Source organism: Miniopterus natalensis, chromosome 11 (genome assembly GCF_054644295.1).
Source record: "Miniopterus natalensis isolate mMinNat1 chromosome 11, mMinNat1.hap1, whole genome shotgun sequence".
NCBI lineage: Eukaryota > Metazoa > Chordata > Mammalia > Chiroptera > Miniopteridae > Miniopterus > Miniopterus natalensis.
The window spans coordinates 44451427-44458961 of NC_142091.1; the positions used below are offsets into that span (position 1 = coordinate 44451427).

General features: G+C 48.3%; 1 pseudogene; it reads right to left on the bottom strand.

Moving 5' to 3' along the window:
• Nucleotides 1-5824: 5824 nt before the first annotated feature.
• LOC107532266 (ubiquitin-ribosomal protein eL40 fusion protein pseudogene) lies at nucleotides 5825-6151 on the bottom strand (annotated as a pseudogene).
• Nucleotides 6152-7535: the final 1384 nt, after the last annotated feature.

The window sequence follows — 7535 nt, forward strand, 5'->3', positions numbered from 1 at the left end:
CCACAGATCCAGTCTTCATTCTTGACAGAGACATTTAAACACACTGAGAACTCCCAGCTGATGCCTGCTGAGGCTCAGGAAGGGGCTGGCATGTGAGGAGAGCCAAAGAACTGAACATGGAAAGTCACAGGGTAGTGCCAGTCTCCCAGTCCTGTCTTGCTGATGGGGAGCTTCTAGGCTGGTCCAGCCAGGCAGCTGTGTTTCCCAGGACACAAACCCAAGCTGTTGACTTTCCTGGGCCTCTTATGATTACCTTTGCTCAGGTTGCAGGGTTTCTCCCTCACCCCAGCTCCTTTGCCCGCTGGGCCATGCACGACTGAGCCGGATGGTGCTGGTGGACCTGGTTAGTCCTCAGCTCAAAAGAAAATGCCTTCCGACTGGCACCAGAGAAAAGAGCAGAATGGGTTGCTGGTTTGTCCCCTACCTGCTTTCCTGGGAATGGGACCTCGGGAGCATAGGGAGGGGGCATGATTTCCCCAAGGGAAGAATCCAGCTGATGTGCTGACAGTTGCTATTTAGTGAGGCTGGTGTGGGTGTTTTCACAGCGCAGGATGCAGAGAGCAGCCCTCTGAAGTTGAAAAGTCCCCCAAAGGCACTTGATGAAACAAGTACAATTTAGCAAGTGGAGCCGGTGGGGGCATTGCTGCTTACAGTCCAGACAGCGCTCAAGGCAAACCTTTCAGTCCAAGAAGAACACCCCCACTCTGTCCCAGACACAGCTCCAGGCCACTACAAAGGAAAGGTACATTGCCTGTAGTCTACGCTCAGAAGAATTTAGGAAACAGAGTAAAATAAGGGCTTGGCTTCCTCAATCCTCTACAGGTGGCCGCTGTCCAGAGGGCCACCTCCAACCCCACCACCAGGCCGTCAGGCAAACTAACTGGACAGTCTCCCATGCTGCCTTCCTGTGTAGCGGCCCCGGGACTAGGTAAGTAACTTGGGGAACCACGCACTCAGTGCTGAAATGGGCTAGATTTCCATGTATCATCCCAAGGAATTTCGGGTCCAGTATTTCCTGGCCCGGATATGATTGTAGACCGTTCAAGTATCAGCAGAACCCAGCAGTGAGAGGGGAGTGGGACAGTGAGGGAAGGGGCACAGCTGAAGTCTGTTGGGGGGGGTGCACAGGGGAGGCAGAAAAAGGCTGCCCGGCCCCTCCGCTGCAAGCACTTTCTATACTTAGGTTTCTGTTAGGGATGAGGGGATCCTTCCAAGACTGCTCCAGCCAAAAGCCCTCTTTTCTTTTGCCTGAGGAGCAAGGCTGGTTTCGTGGATGTGTGACCAGCCCAGCTGAACAAGACCCTGAACTCCAAAGGTCCCTGCACTTGGGAGTTAATGCTCTGTGGCTGCAGTCTTGAAATTCTTAATAATCTTATCTTTGAATTTGTGTTCTGTAAGTGAAGTCTGAAGCAGCAATGGGCCAGGCACTGGGAGCTTGGAGCCTGGGCTTAGACAGTCCCAACCCCTGTGGCTTCCCTGACTGGGTTCTCTTCTTCTTTTTTTTTTTTTCCAGTATATCTTTATCGATTTCAGAGAGAGGAAAGGAGAGGGAGAGAGAGAGAGAGAAACATCAATGATGAGAGAGTCATTGATCAGCTGCCTCCTGCACGCCCCCGACTGGGGACGGAGCCTGCAACCCGGGCATGTGCCCTGACTGGGAATCGAACTGCGATCTCCCGGATCCTAGGCCGATGCTCAACCGCTGAGCCATGCCCGGCTGGGCTGGGTTCTCTTCTTGATGCCACTTCCCTGCTTGGACTGCCCCTTCTTGCCCTCACCCTGTGACTCCTGCTGTGCCCTCTGCCTTTGGCAGGGACCTGGGTGCCAGCGCAGGAGGGGCAGTGACAGGCACATGCGCCCTGTGGAGGTTAGCACCCATGGTGGTGGCCATTCTTGCCCTAGGTTGGCAGTACCATAGTGTTCCTGGTGGATGGCCAGCTTTAGCTGAGTTTTGACAGGGGCAAGCCCCTTGCCTCTCCAAGCTCTGAGTTTTGAAGATACCGGGGAGCAGCCCGTTTGCTATGGGCTGGGGTGGCAGGCCTGTGGGAAGGGGTGAGGGCATCTGGCAGGCCGAGGAGAGCATCTGCCCCAAGCACCCGTGAGTCTCATGCCCTCGGAGCTCTTTCTCCGGGCCCTGTGCCCGGAGGATCCTCGCTTCCTCCCTCCACCTTTCCTGAGCCTGGCTCATGTTTGTCTCTTCTGGCCAGCTCCAGGGGCCCTCCTCCTGGGGTGAGCCACACAACTCTAATTGTGTAATTTCAGTGATTCCAAAGACAAGTTAAATACTGTGATATTTTCATTGAAAACTGACATTGCATAACATAAAGATGAACGATAAAATTCATGCTGAAGTTTTGTCTTCAGTTTTTCTTAGAATGGGGTTAAATAGCAAATAAAAACAGCATGAGAAGCAGAGTATGTGTGCAGGGGCGGGAGTGTAAAATATACATGACGTAAAATTTACCATTTTAACTATTTTTTTTTTTTTAGCGTACAGTTCTGTGTCATTAAGTAGATTTACACTGTTGTGCAAACATCACCACTATCCAGCTCCAGAATTTTTTCAAACAATATCTTCCCATCACCCCTCCCCCTGCCCTGAAATCACCTTTCCACTGCCTCTTTTTATGAATTTGATGACGAATTTGACTATCCTAGGTACCTCATATAAATGTCCTTGTGTGTCTGGCTTTATGTGTGCATTTAACAGAACTTTTTTTTAGAGAGAGGAAGAGAGAGAGAGAGAAACATTGATCTGTTGTTCCACTTATCTGTGCACCCATTGGTTGTTTCTTATATGTGCCCTGACCGGGAATCAAAACCCAACTTTGGTGTTATCAGGACAGTGCTCTGACCTACCTAGCCAGGGCCTTTACAGCACTTTCCCCCCTGCTTTTTGACCAAGAGACCCCATATTTTCTTTTTGCACTGAGCCCCACAGATTACGTGGCGCGCCCTGCTGAGGAAAGATCTATTAGCTCTTCTCTCCTTGTTGTCACACAGGAGGTATGACTTATTTTAGGAACATATCTGCTTCTCTTTTTAGCTTATGGACTCCCTTAGGATAATTGGGAATTCAACCTCCCCGTAACTCCTGGAGGCCTAGCAGAGCCGCAGGTCTCCTCTGGCTGTTCCCTCTGGCTCTAAACTCCCCTGGATTGAGAGGTACAGAGAGTCCACACTTCTCCATGCAGGAATTTCATTTGTCTCCAGGGCATGGCCAAACTTGAAGGACAGAAAGCTATGCTGAGAGTAGACCTGCTCAAGATTCAGGCTAATTGCATGAATAGCTAAAATAAAAACTATCTGGCAAAACTTTTTCTTTTCACTCTCTGCATTCAAGTGAAAGAAAATGGGATTCCTGCTCTAATGTCAATCCCAAATTTCTCCCTAGTTTGCCTCCTCTCCGCAGGGTTCCCTAGACACAGAAAAAGCATCCAAAAGCTCTGAACACCTTCACTAATCTGCCCAAAAGCCCTGACTCAGATAGGAACCTGAGAAAGGCACGTGGAAAACAGCTATAATATGGTGTACAGACTCAGTGGCACTGCCCTCCAGACAAATTCTGCAATTTCTCTGGAAAAAGCAAAGACTAAAAACTAGCTGCTGCAAGAGGATTGACTTATCCTTGTAAATAAGAAAGTTTTGCTCCAAGCCAGTGACAGGGCTTTTTGAGGAGGGCAATAAGTCCCAGTTGGGAGCAGCTCTTAAACCCTCTAGATCTTTTACTCAGATAAAACTGGTAGGGCAAGCTGTCACCCACCCCCACGGCCTTTCTAGCATCCTTTTCTAACATTAAAAGAAATTGCTTAATGTTCTTTTAAATAGAAAATCAGGAACACCAGAAAAGTAAACCACTTTTTTTCTGCATAGATGATCTTCACTTCTGTGAAGCTGGTGAAACCTTGTATTTCAAAGTGAAAAATAAAAGGACTCAATGAATGAAAGGCACTATTGGTGAGACTTGGGGTCAGCCACCAGCAGGAGGCGCTGTGTAAGTTCAGGGAGCAATTCCCAGCCACACACTGCTTGCTTTAAGGTGTTCTTCCAGAACAAATTAACCAGCTGTGCCTGGGCCAGGGGCAGTCTTTTCTCTAGCCTTGAAGGAAATCATTTCATGCTGGGAAGGGTGCGTGATGGGCATAGAAGGACACTGACTGCCTCCTCAGGTTGCTGGGATGACACTGAGGAAATAAATGCCCACACCAGACCTGGGAGACTAGTTTTATTTCCTTGCCCAACCTGACAACCATTTTTGGCTTTATAACCAGTGTTGACCAAAGAAGTACTTCTGAGGGAATCTCAGATTTAGTCCTGAAATGCCAGTTGCAATCCTTGTGAGTGGAAGATGCTGGGGGCTAAATATCATTGTCACACATGTACTTATAGGGCAAATCTCTGCCAGGCCTTGAGTCCTAAGCCCTGGTCACTTATTCCTAGCAATACTCAACACTCCTGAGACCAGTCCTAACGTATGGACAGGCTGTTGGCAGTATTTAGCATTCTGCATCACACTCTACAGTCTCAGGGGGCGGTCTAGAGGGCCACCTTCCTCCATCCCCAGAGGGAAAGTCACTTGCTCACCCAAAGGCAGAGCCCAGTCCAGGGCCTCAGTGTCAACCTTGATGGAAGGCAATAGGGTTCCAATAGCTCCTGCTGCATGTGCTTAGACAGCAACTATTGAGAGAAATGCCCTTTGCTGCCCTGCTGTGGATCCAAGTCTAATAAGTAGACTCTTTGTTCCCGAAGGATTGCTTCGGAAGGAAGTGCCACTGCGGGGGAAACCCCACCCTTGTTCTGGTTCTCCATGTCCCCAGACATTCATTAACAGTGGAGTTTGATCTCCTTCAGGAGCAAGGAAGTCTACAGAGACATCATACCACAGATGTTCAGGCCCTTAGGAAACGGCAGCCAGGATCTTCTACTCAGAGGTTAGTTAGTTCGTGAAAAGGCACCCAAAGGCCTCCATCCACAGTGGTGTCTCTCTCAAGGGCATCTGTATCAAGTGGCCCATTGGCATTTCACTTTTGACAAAGATTCCACAGGCCCCTATTCTTTCTGGCCCGAGTTTAGATTTCTGGTGCAAGTAGATGCTGGATAGTCATCCTCTTACTAAGATGTCACAAGGGCCTTTCCTGGCAGGAGGGAGGTCACCCTGGCAGGGAGGACTCTAAGGGTGGCCAGGAAGTGACTTTCTGCTGCAGAGGCACTTCCCCTGCCAGTGTGGGGGTGCCATACCCTGCCAGCAGCCCCCACATGGGGAAGGCACGCAAGCCCTCCTTCCCCCTCTTCCCCTAGGGCTCTAGTTTGATCATGCTGTGTATTTGCTCTCCTCTCTTCCTGTTAAGAAATGAACAGGACCCACCTACTCAGTTTTATTTATTTATTTGTTTATTTATTTATTTATAAACCCTCACCCAAGGATATGCTTTGCATTAATTTGAGAGAGAGAAACATCGATGTGAGAGAGAAACATCATCGGTTGCCTCCCATATGCTCCCCCACTGGGGATCAAACCCACAACCTAGTTATATGCCTTGATGAGGAATCGAACCCGCAACCTTTTTGGTGTACTGGACGACACTCCAACCAACTGAGCTACCCGGCCAGGGCTACCTACTTAATTTTTGACTGGAGAATTATTGACTTTGAAAAGAGAAACACAAATGAGGCTGTATATTAACAGTAACAGGTACATAACTTATTTTTATTTTTTTTCCTAGTCAACAAAAGGCAAACTTTATTGAGGCCCCAGGGTCACAGGGTTCAGGCAGAAGGCCGCCCTGCGGCCAGAGGAAGTGGTGGAGGGGCCTTACAGAACATTCTAGGGATGCAGGTTGTTGGTGTGGCCGCACTTCTTGCGGCCGTTGACAGCCCGGGGGGTGCGGGCCACCTCGAGCTGGCAGAGGGCCGGCTCGACGACGCCACCCCGCAGACGAGGCACCAAGTGCAGGGTGGACTCTTTCTGGATATTGTAGTCTGAGAGAGTGCGGCCATCCTCCAGCTGTTTGCCAGCAAAAATCAGGCGCTGCTGGTCAGGCGGGATGCCCTCCCGGTCCTGGATCTTAGCTTTGACACTCTCAGTGGTGTCGCTGGGCTCCACCTCGAGGGTGATGGTCTTGCCCGTCAGGGTCTTCACGAAGATCTGCATCTCTGCGTCTGCTCCCGCCTCCTTGAAGAGAAGGAGCACATAACTCTTATTTTTAAAATGAGGAGAGAAAAAGTCCCGAGATAGACAAACAAACAAAAATGCTCTAAATTTTGGAAGAACGGGATCAGAAAAAAATGCTTTTTATTCAAACTATATATTGTAGTGCTATTTCCCATTCAGGAGCACTAACTATGGATAACGTCTTATCTGAAGCAAGGGAGTAGCGAGTGGAACTGAGAGACGCCGCCGAGAAATGCAAAACCGCAGGAACGGGCCCTCCCATCGTAGTTTCACGTCCCGGGCCATGTGGTGACGCTGCGGCCACCTGCTCCCTCGCAGGTACGCAGCCTTCCGCCAGGGACGCGTGCTTGCCAGGGGCTCTGGGGGAGCCAGACACCCTCTGACCGGTCCTGGTGACCACCAGCCGGACGAAGGGTACCTGCCCGAGATGACGGGATAGTAAGTACGGAGGGGTCCCCTGCCTTCTGCTCCCCACTTCTCTGCAGCTGCTGTGACTGAGCTCCCGTCTGTCGCGATAAGCCATCTCCTGGAGGGAGAGAGCAGATGCCAGCCCATCTCCTCCAGCCTATCTAGTATTCTTAAGACTCTACTAATTTTGGTGAAAAGGGAAAGGAGGAGGGAAAGCAAGCAGCTCATTGGCAGAATGTTCAGGGCCTCCTATATCTCATTCTCCAAATTCGTAGCAGCCTGGGATGAAAAGGAGAAAAGCTACTCTTTAAAACAGAGAAGCAAAACCGTGAGGCTTGAAATGCTCTCCTAACACATCTTCACCATTCTAAATCCTATGCGGTGCTGGATAGTAAAACAAAGAATCATGAACCCAGGAAATGTTAAAATGAATTATTGAAAAGGAAAAACAAAGTTTCATTAAATGATTAAAAGATAAATTATGGGTATAAGAAAACTTTTTGGGGTGACAGAAATGTTCTAAAACTGGATTGTGGTGATGGTTAACATAATTCTATAAATTAACTAAAATAATTGAATTGTATACTTTCAATAGGTGAATGTTATGGTATGTAAATTTACTTCAATGAAGCTGCTAAAAAAAGAAAACAAACTTTTCTTAAGATGATAGTTCAAAATAAATAAAATTAAATGTCAAACCAAAAAAAAATTATGGTTCATCATTTAAAAAGAATGAGGCAGTCTTATATGCATTAATATGAAATAATCTCCAAAAATATTAAGTGAAACAGCAAAGTGCAGAACATATGCATAATATGCACAATTTCTTATGAAATATTTAAAAGATTACATATATTTGCATAGATCGTTTCTGAAACAATATTCAAGAAAATAATAATGTTGGCCCCGCCGGCGTGGCTCAGCGTTTGAGTGTCGACCTAGGATCCAGGAGATG